The sequence below is a fragment of the Acipenser ruthenus genome, chromosome 3 (assembly GCF_902713425.1).
Source record: "Acipenser ruthenus chromosome 3, fAciRut3.2 maternal haplotype, whole genome shotgun sequence".
NCBI lineage: Eukaryota > Metazoa > Chordata > Actinopteri > Acipenseriformes > Acipenseridae > Acipenser > Acipenser ruthenus.
Genome location: NC_081191.1, coordinates 102737422 through 102752431, shown reverse-complemented (window position 1 = coordinate 102752431; position 15010 = coordinate 102737422). Strand labels below are relative to the sequence as shown.

The 15010-nt window shown below is 41.4% G+C and overlaps 1 pseudogene; it reads right to left on the bottom strand.

Moving 5' to 3' along the window:
* Nucleotides 1–15010, bottom strand: part of LOC117394590 (cyclic nucleotide-gated cation channel beta-3-like) — a 108424-nt pseudogene that overhangs the window by 35792 nt on the left and 57622 nt on the right.

Below are 15010 nucleotides of genomic sequence, written 5' to 3'. Positions count from 1 at the left end.
CGTTCTACTCTACTCCACTCCACTCTCCTAGCAAAATGGTCCCGCTCCACTCCTCGTTCTACTCCACTCCACGCTCCTAGCAAAATGGTCCCGGTCCACTCCTCGTTCTACTCCACTCCACTCTCCTAGCAAAATGGTCCCGCTCCACTCCTCGTTCTACTCCACTCCACTCCACTCTCCTAGCAAAATGGTCCCGCTCCACTCCTCGTTCTACTCCACTCCACTCCACGCTCCTAGCAAAATGGTCCCGCTCCACTCCTCGTTCTACTCCACTCCACTCCACTCTCCTAGCAAAATGGTCCCGCTCCACTCCTCGTTCTACTCCACTCCACGCTCCTAGCAAAATGGTCCCGCTCCACTCCTTGTTCTACTCCACTCCACTCCACATTCCTAGCAAAATGGTCCCGCTCCTCTCCTCGTTCTACTCCACTCCACATTCCTAGCAAAATGGTCCCCCTCCACTCCTCGTTCTACTCCACTCCACGCTCCTAGCAAAATGGTCCTGCTCCATTCCTCACTCCGCTCCACTCCACTCCACGCTCCTAGCAAAATGGTCCTGCTCCATTCCTCACTCCGCTCCACTCCACTCCACTTTCCTAGCAAAATGGTCCCGCTCCACTCCTACTCCACTCCACATTCCTAGCAAAATGGTCCCGCTCCTCTCCTCGTTCTACTCCACTCCACATTCCTAGCAAAATGGTCCCGCTCCACTCCTCGTTCTACTCCACTCCACTCCACACTCCTAGCAAAATGGTCCCGCTCCACTCCTCGTTCTACTCCACTCCACGCTCCTAGCAAAATGGTCCTGCTCCATTCCTCACTCCGCTCCACTCCACTCCACGCTCCTAGCAAAATGGTCCCGCTCCACTCCTCGTTCTACTCCACTCCACTCCACACTCCTAGCAAAATGGTCCCGCTCCACTCCTCGTTCTACTCCACTCCACGCTCCTAGCAAAATGGTCCTGCTCCACTCCTCGTTCTACTCCACTCCACTCCACACTCCTAGCAAAATGGTCCCGCTCCACTCCTCGTTCTACTCCACTCCACGCTCCTAGCAAAATGGTCCTGCTCCATTCCTCACTCCGCTCCACTCCACTCCACGCTCCTAGCAAAATGGTCCTGCTCCATTCCTCACTCCGCTCCACTCCACTCCACTTTCCTAGCAAAATGGTCCCGCTCCACTCCTACTCCACTCCACATTCCTAGCAAAATGGTCCCGCTCCTCTCCTCGTTCTACTCCACTCCACATTCCTAGCAAAATGGTCCCGCTCCACTCCTCGTTCTACTCCACTCCACTCCACACTCCTAGCAAAATGGTCCCGCTCCACTCCTCGTTCTACTCCACTCCACTCCACGCTCCTAGCAAAATGGTCCCGCTCCACTCCTCGTTCTACTCCACTCCACTCCACGCTCCTAGCAAAATAGTCCCGCTCCACTCCTCGTTCTACTCCACTCCACTCCACATTCCTAGCAAAATAGTCCCGCTCCACTCCTCGTTCTACTCCACTCCACTCTCCTAGCAAAATGGTCCCGCTCCACTCCTCGTTCTACTCCACTCCACGCTCCTAGCAAAATGGTCCCGCTCCACTCCTCGTTCTACTCCACTCCACTCCACTTTCCTAGCAAAATGGTCCCGCTCCACTCCTACTCCACTCCACATTCCTAGCAAAATGGTCCCGCTCCTCTCCTCGTTCTACTCCACTCCACGCTCCTAGCAAAATGGTCCCGCTCCACTCCTCGTTCTACTCCACTCCACTCCACATTCCTAGCAAAATGGTCCCGCTCCACTCCTCGTTCTACTCCACTCCACATTCCTAGCAAAATGGTCCCGCTCCACTCCTCATTCTACTCCACTCCACTCCACACTCCTAGCAAAATGGTCCCGCTCCACTCCTCGTTCTACTCCACTCCACTCCACATTCCTAGCAAAATGGTCCCGCTCCTCTCCTCGTTCTACTCCACTCCACATTCCTAGCAAAATGGTCCCGCTCCACTCCTCGTTCTACTCCACTCCACTCCACACTCCTAGCAAAATGGTCCCGCTCCACTCCTCGTTCTACTCCACTCCACTCCACGCTCCTAGCAAAATGGTCCCGCTCCACTCCTCGTTCTACTCCACTCCACTCCACGCTCCTAGCAAAATAGTCCCGCTCCACTCCTCGTTCTACTCCACTCCACTCCACATTCCTAGCAAAATAGTCCCGCTCCACTCCTCGTTCTACTCCACTCCACTCTCCTAGCAAAATGGTCCCGCTCCACTCCTCGTTCTACTCCACTCCACGCTCCTAGCAAAATGGTCCCGCTCCACTCCTCGTTCTACTCCACTCCACTCCACTTTCCTAGCAAAATGGTCCCGCTCCACTCCTACTCCACTCCACATTCCTAGCAAAATGGTCCCGCTCCTCTCCTCGTTCTACTCCACTCCACGCTCCTAGCAAAATGGTCCCGCTCCACTCCTCGTTCTACTCCACTCCACTCCACTTTCCTAGCAAAATGGTCCCGCTCCACTCCTACTCCACTCCACATTCCTAGCAAAATGGTCCCGCTCCTCTCCTCGTTCTACTCCACTCCACGCTCCTAGCAAAATGGTCCCGCTCCACTCCTCGTTCTACTCCACTCCACTCAACGCTCCTAGCAAAATGGTCCCGCTCCACTCCTCGTTCTACTCCACTCCACTCCACTCTCCTAGCAAAATGGTCCCGCTCCACTCCTCGTTCTACTCCACTCCACGCTCCTAGCAAAATGGTCCCGCTCCACTCCTCGTTCTACTCCACTCCACTCCACTCTCCTAGCAAAATGGTCCCGCTCCACTCCTCGTTCTACTCCACTCCACTCCACTCTCCTAGCAAAATGGTCCCGCTCCACTCCTCGTTCTACTCCACTCCACTCTCCTAGCAAAATGGTCCCGCTCCACTCCTCGTTCTACTCCACTCCACTCCACTCTCCTAGCAAAATGGTCCCGCTCCACTCCTCGTTCTACTCCACTCCACTCCACTCTCCTAGCAAAATGGTCCCGCTCCACTCCTCGTTCTACTCCACTCCACTCTCCTAGCAAAATGGTCCCGCTCCACTCCTCGTTCTACTCCACTCCACTCCACTCTCCTAGCAAAATGGTCACGCTCTACTCGTTCTACTCCACTCCACTCTCCTAGCAAAATGGTCCCGCTCCACTCCTCGTTCTACTCCACTCCACTCCACTCTCCTAGCAAAATGGTCCCGCTCCACTCCTCGTTCTACTCCACTCCACTCCACGCTCCTAGCAAAATGGTCCCGCTCCACTCCTCGTTCTACTCCACTCCACTCTCCTAGCAAAATGGTCCCGCTCCACTCCTCGTTCTACTCCACTCCACTCCACGCTCCTAGCAAAATGGTCCCGCTCCACTCCTCGTTCTACTCCACTCCACGCTCCTAACAAAATGGTCCCGCTCCACTCCTCGTTCTACTCCACTCCACTCCACTTTCCTAGCAAAATGGTCCCGCTCCACTCCTACTCCACTCCACATTCCTAGCAAAATGGTCCCGCTCCACTCCTCGTTCTACTCCACTCCACGCTCCTAACAAAATGGTCCCGCTCCACTCCTCGTTCTACTCCACTCCACTCCACTTTCCTAGCAAAATGGTCCCGCTCCACTCCTACTCCACTCCACATTCCTAGCAAAATGGTCCCGCTCCACTCCTCGTTCTACTCCACTCCACTCCACTTTCCTAGCAAAATGGTCCCGCTCCACTCCTACTCCACTCAACGCTCCTAGCAAAATGGTCCCGCTCCACTCCTCGTTCTACTCCACTCCACTCCACTTTCCTAGCAAAATGGTCCCGCTCCACTCCTACTCCACTCCACATTCCTAGCAAAATGGTCCCGCTCCTCTCCTCGTTCTACTCCACTCCACATTCCTAGCAAAATGGTCCCCCTCCACTCCTCATTCTACTCCACTCCACGCTCCTAGCAAAATGGTCCTGCTCCATTCCTCACTCCGCTCCAGTCCACTCCACGCTCCTAGCAAAATGGTCCGGCTCCACTCCTCGTTCTACTCCACTCGACATTCCTAGCAAAATGGTCCCGCTCCTCTCCTCGTTCTACTCCACTCCACATTCCTAGCAAAATGGTCCCGCTCCACTCCTCGTTCTACTCCACTCCACATTCCTAGCAAAATGGTCCCGCTCCACTCCTTGTTCTACTCCACTCCACATTCCTAGCAAAATGGTCCCGCTCCACTCCTCGTTCTACTCCACTCCACGCTCCTAGCAAAATGGTCCCGCTCCACTCCTTGTTCTACTCCACTCCACTTCATGCTCCTAGCAAAATGGTCCAGTTCTGCTCCGCTCCACTCCACTCTTAATTAAGTTAACATTGGATGTATGAAATAGTATAATTAAATGGATATTTGTATCCTTTGTGTGAATTCCCAATTGTAAAATGTTTTACAGTCCTGCTGAGAGAACCCAGACTGAGCAACAAAATGTCTGCAAAGAGCTAAAAGTCTTCCCTGATATTGCTGCTCAGATTTTGAATAGGGAGATGAAACATGTGAGCAAGATTGTAACACTGGAATCCTGGGTGAAAAGACAAAAAGGTGACCCCTTTATGGAAGTGGTATCCATTTTTTGGCTTACTAAATAGAGATGTGTCCCTTTCCCTATATATGTTGGAGGGCAGTAAGTTAACTGGTCCCCCAGACTGGGTTTCTGTACGTCTGAGTAAAATGGTCTTAATAGAGAACTGGTTCTGATAGAGGGAGAGCTTCAGATAGTCTCTGGATTAAAAGGGATTGACAGTGATTTTAATGGCAAGCTGCTCTTTAAATGGAGTTGCTCACAAGGATGGAGATATATATATATATATATATATATATATATATAGGTAAATTGATTGATATATATATATATATATATATATATATATATATATATATATATATATATATATATATATATATATATATATATATATATAATGTATATATTGTTGTTTTTCTTATTATGTTCTATATCTGCGATTATGGGGTGAAGTCCCCTACCCTGAGCTGAGACTGCTGATGGTTAGATTCTTGGATTTGAGATTACATTTGAGTACCTGCAGTATAATGAAGGTTTCTTGAACACTGCAGGGCAGTTCTGTAACACTTTCATTAGAAAGATACTGAAACCTGTTGAGTCGTATGCATACATAACACAATATGGACTAATAAAAGATGTACAATTCCCAACTCCACACCAATGCAGTTTGTAAGGAAAGGCTAAGGAGTCATAGAGATTGAAGATGACTTTCATTGGGCTGTCAGAGAAGATTTGAAGTAAAATAAAATAAATAACTTTTAAAAAACAAACAAAATCAGCTTGTGCTTTATTAATTCTAAGAGTGCATGCCATTTCTAGTCTTCCAGAGGTGTATAGAGCTCTTCTTCAACATCACTTACATGGATCCTTATGCTAGACACAACCCTAAACAAACTGCACTATAGAAAAACTGAACATGTAACATACAGCTCAGAAAATTCAACACGTTTTTGGAACCATCCAATACCAATAAATAATAATAATTAAAAAAAAAATACTTGATAAGGACACATTCATATTTACTAATGTTCTTTCATTGAAATTTGTATCCTTTTATCCCAATTTGCTTTGCACAAGCTTTAACCTTAGCAATTTTCTTTTTAATATATTGTTTTAATTATTTAACTGTTATTTTACATTATTTAAAAGGATTAATATTTCATTAACCGAAATAGGCACTTTGAAGAAAATAGCTGGTTTCTGTCTAATGCATATGCATATCAATTGCAAAATGTTGTTAAGTGGTGAAGAATAAACAGATTAAATAACTGAATATTGTGCATGCATCATAAGAATAAAGTAATACTATTTTATTAGTGACATCACATTGAACAAATAAATGACTAAAAACTGAACTGTTTGAGTTTTAATTAATACATTTTACTCAAAACCTAAACCACATGTTAGAGGTGCAACTAAACTCAAGGAAACATTAATGTTTGGAGGACAGAGTTTTCTTGTTTGTAAAGACTGAAGGACAGAGTTTTCTGATTGGTTAAGAAAAAAGGACATGTGTTTCTTCTTAGAAAAGTGTGAAGGACAGGATTTTCTCAGTAGAAAAGTGGGAAGGAAAGTAAACCCTGTTATTCACATATTTCTGTTGACATTTTTCCCATTGAGAAAACCCTGTTCTTGACACTTTTGTAAGTTCCCTTGGCAGTAGAAACTCTGGGCTACTTTTTGTATTATTATTGATAATTACATAGAAAAAATATATAACATTGGGAACTGGGGTATATATTATACTGTCTATATAATTCTAATATAACTTAAATAATATAATTGTGATTGTCAGTTAGCAAATGTTAATTAACTCCCCAAAAGAAGTGCTCTGTCTTTTGGAAGCTAATGCTGTAATCCTTTTAAGATTTCCTAGATTGATTGTAGAAGTCTCTAGCAGCTGACATCATATCTATGACTGGCAGCTGGGTATTCTTCTTTTTAAGTGCTTTTTAGGCACTTTTCAGTGCTTCTCAGACCCAACTGGCTAACTTACATGGACTGCCAGAAAATACCGAACAAACAGGCCTTACTTGAAAATACTGCTTTTAAATATATGTTATATATTCAGATACTGTAATTTCTGGATCAACCTTTCTTGATTCACTGCAAAAAAATGTAAAGGAAAAATATGTTTTGTCAACTGATGCTTTTTATTAATCACAGACTGGCAGCAGACATGAACCATAACATATAATGGGAAAACATCATTGACGTAATTTTACATTTTCACTCACATTGCATTGGAGAGAGCACACCCTCATTATACAGGTATAAAACAAAATCAAAAGGCAGACTATTATTGTACTTGAATAGGAAGTATTTTGTGCTGAGCTGATGAAAATGCATTTGGGTTGCATTTAGATTGCTGTAATTAAGGAACCTCTGCTGCCAAAGCTGACTGAACAGAATTGTCTTTTGTTCTAAAAAGATCTGTTAACTGCTCAGATTTCTTTCAGGAGAATAAAACAATAAGTGATTAAGTCAGGTTTTATTGTTAACTACAGCCCATACTCAGATATCTAAGTTTGTAGAAAACCAGCTCAAACCTTTGTGCAAAATGTCTGGGTTATTTAACAATGGACCCACATGTTAATGAATCAGTATGTGATTGCACCACAGTGCCAAACAATACAGTTTGTGGATTTTGTACAGTATTAGCACCCAGTAACCGTACTAATACTGGTTTTATTTATACTATCAATACTGTGTTATTTGAAAATGTCACAAGGCTATGAATTCAGATAAAGAGCTGTCTGCATTGTTATGAGTTTCTATTCATTTATGTACAGTAAAAAGACTTTTTTGCTTGTATTCCACATGTGGTTAATTACCCAGTCTATGCGATTAATAAAAATGTATGGAATCAGGATTGAAAATGGTTTACATGACTGGGGGAAGCGTATGCAGTATCAATTCCATTTATTTTTTTAAATAGTTCATTCAAGGACACACGGATTGCAAGTGAAAGCCCAATCTCAGCCTTCAGTCATGCACTGGATTGAGACGATCTGAATGCCTAACATTGGCAGTTTAGACAGCTTACCTTTATATCACTTCAATCTTTCTCTATACCTTGCCTCAGTTATTGCTCGGATTTAACTGCTATCTTGTGAGGTGACCCAAAATTATGTGCTACAAAAACAGCAATTCTTTCCATGGATTTTTTTTTCTTATGCATTTTTGTAACCTTGTATAATTTGGGGGGCAGGGAGCCCCCTCCCTTGTTCTGTCGTGGCAATTATATCTGTCAACCTCCCTATTTAAACCCCAAGTCATGCCCTTGTTCTGTGTCTTGTGTTTTTCGTTTTCCACCATCCTCTCCTTGACCTCCACTACGCCTTCCTCCTACACTATGCTGCTCCATCTCTGCAACGGTCTCTCTCTGGGGGCAAGTGAAGCTCACTTCCCAACCTTGGAAGCCCAGCCACGTTGGCCTCGTCCTTGGAGGCCGATCGGTGCGGTCTCACCTCCATGAGGGCGGCTCTCTGCGAACCAAGGGGAAAACCATGTACTTCTTCCTCAGTCTCAAACCACTTCTCTCCTATTCCCAATTCCCAAGGTTCTTCCTCCACGCAGCCCTCGCTCCTGTCCCATGAATGATTATTGTTCAGTCCCACCAATGTGATTGGATGTTTTGTGTTAACCTCTAATTCAATCTCGCTTATATAAAAAATAAAATAATAAAAATACCTTGTGTGCAGCAGGGTTCGATGTTAAAAGAGATTTATAAAGTAGCAGATCTCAATATTATTGCTTTGAAAAAACAGGAGGGGGGTGGGTATACTCAGGAAATGTTGGCTGTGTTTACAAGAACGTAATGTCCTCATACTGTCATCTTACTGTACTTTTCTAGATTTTGGAAATGCACATTGCAAATGTGAAACGAGTAGGCCACTGCCAGTTTGGTATAATTGACACTGCTCCATGGGTCAAAATGCATCAAATTCAAGGGACAAATTGAAGAATCATCATTTTACAGAGACACTTACTTATCTCCTCTAATCCTGTAGCAAGTCTTGTGTTAAGTAATACTGATCGCACAACTTCAGAAGAAATAATGCAGATGCACTGATCTCGATATAAAAAAAAAAAACTAAAAAAAACAACCAGAGAAAGGGCACAGAGCTAAATCAGTACTTCCGCATGACTGTCAACAGTACATTATTAAGAGTTTAACAACATACGTCTCTGAATAAACAGGTTAATCTGTTTTTACTGTACATTCTTTATAAATATAAATTACAAATACAGTACAAAGTCAAGATACACCCATCTCCAGACTGCTGCTGATAAAACCACTGAAATGACATCACCAAGCACTGTGTACAGTTTACCGCCTTTAAGATCACAGCACGGGAAATCGCTGTTGGAAAGTATTTTAATGCAAAGGTACTCCTCACTATAATCATAGTACAGTTGTTAGAAGCTCTCTTTGAAAATTGAATTTATTTGGAGTTATGAATCATCTATCTTTTACCAGCCATATTTTGTTTTAACTTAAAACTGTACAAATTTGACCATGATTTTATTCATATTACAGTAAAGCTCTTGATACTGATGAACCCTGGTGGTGAGGGATAACTTCATGAAGCACATATTAACAGCACACAGTTCAAAATATAAACTGCAATGCAATTAGTAGTAGCAGAAACATTTAACAAATAATTAAACCATTGAACCATCCTCAGAGGCAAGTAAAACGATCCAGTTACACCTGTTATTAAGTCGAGTGGCCACGACTGGGTAAGGCAAATTAAAATGTTTCTGTAATATAATTCTAACGGCTTACAAAGTTGTTGTAAACACCCAATGCACATTTACTTTATAGCACAGCTATTTTATGATTGACATCCAAAATATGAACATAAAAGGACAGGGTCAAATAGATTTCTTTCAGGAATTACATTGCTACAATCGAGTGGTGACCCATCACAAGCGGCAGAGGAGACACACACTGCTCAAAACTTGCAATAAATATGCTTTTTTTAATTAATTAATTAATTTATTTATTTATTTATATTGTACATGTAATATAACAGTAAATACATAGCTTTAACACGGAATTCTCCACTCAGTCACCACTCTACGTTCGGAGGAGGCATTTTTAAATATGTTATTCAAATATACAATAGCTTGTCAAGATATTTGAAGAAATTATTGGAGACTAAGCTACAGTCAAGGTCAGAAATGGGTAGGCATTGGGCTAACCTCTCAAGGTAGAAGCACTCTGATGTGCTGAAGTGTAAAACTGTTTGCACACCACTGAAGATGTGTCAATCAGATGCTACCAACATCTGGCATAAGAGTACCACTGTACAGTATTAGTAAAGTGGGGTTCAATACTCATTGCGATGAGCTAAACAGGTAGCATACTTTTTTCAAACCAGCTGGAGCAAATAAAGGTATGCATGGTACCACCTTATGATATTCAATCCTTTAAATATATGACTGAATAAGGGTTACTTTGTCACTTTTTCTATTTTCCCACGTATTTCAAGCACAGCAAGTGCAGGGTGTTTTTTTCCCACAATAGTAGACAGTTAGCCAGTTCATGAGGGATTCAATTACAATGTGTACTAGGCAAGGCAAAAAAACCCCCAAAAAAACATGTAGCATTTAAATTTGCAGAGAGATGAGTTGAAATGTTGGGTGTAACAAGTTAGGGTGTCAGTTGTTCCTATGAAACAATACAAACACAGATAATGAAAATTCTGTTCAGGTACTGGTCGAATGAAAAACAATTTGCTCCTGTTCCAGGTGATCAAACAGTCCTGGATTCCCTACACTACATACCTTTGCTGCAGGTCTGCATATTTGTTTTTTTCTTGTCATGTACTGCAAAGATATTACACAGGACAAAATGCTTTGCTTTCCAGTTGGAGTTACTCCTAGTTAGCCAGGACATGGGGCTGTACTGTACTGCAGCAACTCATTCATTTGAATGACTGTGTTTGAATTACACAGTCCCATTTTGTTCTCAAAGCACTGATAGCTGGTAATACATTAATGAGAACACTAATGAGCTGTCACTGACGCCACAATATCCATAAAGGGTTAAGAATTGTAAGCCTTGTTTTTCATAACTTCTTTAAATAGATGTTATTCATTTTAATATTTCTTTACCTTGCAGTATTTGGCAATAATGGATTCTATGTAATACTGAAAGGCTCTGTCAGGCCTGTGATGCTGCCATACAAATAACTGCTTGGAGAACCGTATTTGGCTGGGCCTCATTCTGCTTTGGTCTCCTCATGTAATAAACTGGTAAGACTTTGTTTAAACAAATTTGTTCTACAGCTTACAGAGAAGTTTGAAAAAGATACATTCTAATTTATCTGCAGGAATCCCTAGCAGACCACACTTTATCAGCAATGGTGGCACAATACATTTGTATTAAATATTGCACAGTGGTCTGATACAATAGCAATGTCTTCAAAATATTAGTAAATCTTTTCAAAGTGTTTATTCCAGTTTGTATGCAACTCCTATTTTCAATTTTAGTGTTTAAAATGTGAAGAAAAAAAAATAGGAGTAAATTACAAACGTAAACACTGTGAAAATGTGTCCTGTGCTGAAGTTTCATTTTAAATCACTGAATCCTTGAAAAAAGAATTTTAAATAAGTAAACAAATGTGTACAAGTAACATGTTCAGAAGGGTGACCAACAGTTAATTAAATTTTACCAGCATTTGGAAATTCTTACATTTTCGGTCAGCTATTTCTCTTTACAATTTTTTAAAATTTAAATGAACAGGGCGAGACTTTGACAGAACAATTGGGTGGTCTTACTGTAACAGCCAAAACTAAATAAACACAGATTTGTTCATCAAAATCCCACAGAGTTTACTGGCCTCCATGGTGAACAAACTACAGTCCCTGAGCATCACTACCTCAAGGATCCAGGATTCATGTAGTAGAAAAATAAATATGTTCCTAATTTTCATCACAGATTAAATGTCACAGTGCAGAGTTTGAATAAAAGGACAAACGTCATCACAAGATTCTGGAGTAATACAATCACTACACGACTTTTCCAGATCTAGAAGACCATAATCATTTGTTTTTTAACCCCAAAGCCAACCTAATTCTGATAGAAATATGAAGGATTTACAGACAATTAGCGTCAGCAGAATGTAATATTTATAGATTTATATTTTTATATTTTCTTGTCACAGACTTATTTAACAGAAATGGGTCTTGACTTGACATTTCTGTTTTTATTATATATACACTGCTGTGCAAACGTTTTAGACATGTTGCATTTTTCTACTCTGATGCATTATGAGCATCAACATTTTACTCAAAGCCTCCACTAGTGTTTTCTACTATTATAACAACCTTGACTTGCATAAAGAAGGAAAAACATTGAGTGAAATAGCTCACATCACTGAATTTTCAAGGTGTGGTATCCGAAGCATAATCAACAAGTACAGAGAAACATCATCTGTAATTGACAAACCCAGGACTGGAAGACCCAAAAAGCTGTCTAAAAAGGATGAGCAATACTTGAAGATAATATCCTTAATGAATAGAAAGAAGAAAAGCATTGAATGGACAACAGAACTGGCAGAAGGCATAGATGTCGTTGTTCATCCATCAACAGTTCAAAGCACCTTTGACCATTGTTCAATAGTCCAATTTCTGTGTTCAGAGTAGAAAAATGCAACATGTCTAAGACTTTTGCACAGCAGTGTATATACAGTGCCTTGCAAAAGTATTCAGACCCTTGACCAATTCTCTCATATTACTGAATTACAAATGGTACATTGAAATTTCGTTCTGTTTGATATTTTATTTTAAAACACTGAAACTCAAAATCAATTATTGTAAGGTGACATTGGTTTTATGTTGGGAAATATTTTTAAGAAAAATAAAAAACTGAAATATCTTGCTTGTATAAGTATTCAACCCCTGTGCTGTGGAAGCTCCCAGTTTACACCAATGAAAGAAATTGCCCTAACGAGGACACAATTACCTTACCATTGGCCTCCACCTGTGAACCATTAAAGTTGCTGTCACATTTTCTGGATAAAAACCCCACTGTTGAAGGATCATTGGTCAGGCTGTGAATCTGAAGGAAAATGAAGACCAATGGTTACGTGTTTGTCAAGTTATATCTGTACACAAGACTCCCTAGGGATGGGGTAGGAAAGTCAATAAAATCAATTCTGAGTTGACAGATGCAGGTTATTAAAAACAGGTTAAACCTACATTAGTGTTTCCCTCCTGAAACAAGTATGTATATTAGAAAGCGGCTGCATGCTGACAGTAAATAGATGATGTTTTTCTGAATTGTAGAGATATGCTGCTGTTTAAATCATTACTATTGACTGTGGAAGTGTTGCAGAATACCTGTTTTTTTGTTACATATTTAATACATCACATTGTCCTCTCTGCCTTGCAATTTGTAAACACAACCATGACTTTTTAATGTTTGTATTCTGATTCTAATATTATCAGTCAATGGTGTCACTAAATGTTTTCTAATTCGTATCGCTGCCTCTTGTCATTATACATGCACACTCAGCCTTCTTCTTTAAGTCGATATTTGGGTCGAAGCTCTCCATTAATTGGAGGCTGATGGACCACCAGCCACACAGAGAGAAAAATAAGTCTTTCATTCAATTTCTCAAACCATTCTCACGACTACTGAATATTCAGTCCATCTTGGATAATCTAACCAGAATAATACAAGTTTCATTTATTTATATTGTATTTTCTGGTTTGATGGTATAATAACAAAGCGACTGAAAATACTTTTTGTTTTTAAAATAAAATACCTTTCAATATGAATAATGTATTTCACTTTAATATCTCTTTTTGTGTCTTTCGTAGCTCACTGTTGGATGTTGCTTTGGAAATACCAAATTGTGAATTAAACAGTAAGAGGCTGGCTGTTACTGCAGAGGAAGACTGTGAGCTTCTTAAGAAGCTCCAGTGGGGATTATGCAAGAATAAAAGCGGTAAAAATTAGCAACCATATAATTAAGCAACCGTCGAAGGGGAGCATATTTTTTGTTTCTGCTTTTGTTGTTTCTTCAACAGCTCATATCTCAAATTGTTTGAGCTGTTGAATGTATATAGTATTTTCAGTGTAATGGAATCTCCTTTGACTAAGGGATGGACCAAATCAGAGTTAGCACTTAGCGAACGAGAACGTGAAAGCATTCGTGGTAATAAAACACAAGAAAAATTCCAAGCGAAATCTCGCGGGACCAAAACAAGCCCTTTTCACCCTTCAAAAAGCAGCTATTGCTGATTAGTACAAGTAGGATGAGAAGCTGGAATGGTTTGCTAGCCCGACCAAATCTACTCAATTCCAGCTATAAATCACATCGCAAGACTTTCGCAGGACCGGATTTTTTTTTTTTTGTTTTTTTTTGTTTTTATTATTTTCTCCCCAATTTGGAATGGCCAATTATTTTTTTTTTAGGCTCAGCTCACCGCTACCACCCCTGCGCTGACTCGGGAGGGCGAAGACGAACACACGCTGTCCTCCGAAGTGTGTGCCGTCAGCCGACTGCTTTTTTTCACACTGCGGACTCACCATGCAGTCACCCAAGAGATACAGCGTCGGAGGACAACGCAGCTGTCGGGCAGCTTACAGGCAAGCCCGCAGGCGCCCGGCCAGACTAGAGGGGTCGCTGGTGCGCGGTGAGCCGAGGACACTCTGGCCGACCTAACCCTATCTTCCCCCTGGCGACGCTCGGCCAATTGAGCGCCGCCCCCTGGAAGCTCCCGTCCTCGGAGCAGGACCGGATATAGTCAACTTCAAACTTGTCGAAAGCTATCGCGTATTAAGCAAATAGTAAAAAAAAAAAATAATAATAACACTAAGCATCCTGATATTTGCAAAAAAAACAAACAAACAAAAAAAAAAAACAGTAGCTCCACAGACGTTATATATCGAACACTTGAACACAACACTGAATAATTTAAAATTAATGATTTACAGTATCAAATATTAGTATATGTATTACTCCTATTATTATCATAATATATGTTGTGTTTACACCCTTATACGAAACACGCACAAAACCGTTTTCTGCTTTAGCCTACTGTTTTTTTTGCCACAGTTCGAGCAATATTATTTCTTTTTTTTAAGACTGGTTAAATCTCCATGTTTTCCTAATGAATTTCCCTATATACCTGACCATACCCCTATCTATTCTATTACCATCCCCTATCCCGTCCTGAAAAAAAATATTCTGCATATTCAAAGCCCTCAACTCCTCCCCAACCTCTCTTCCCTATATCTAGCACATTCAACCATCAGGTGTTCCACAGTTTCCGTAATCCATTCTCATGCGCTCCAATTATATAGAAATGTTCATTTAAAGCTGAATGGCCTATACACAGCCTTATTAGATTAACTTCCTCCTGTCTATTCCCTCCATACCATCCTTCCTGCAAACTGACTTTGCTTTGTGATTTATATCATGTACGCCCT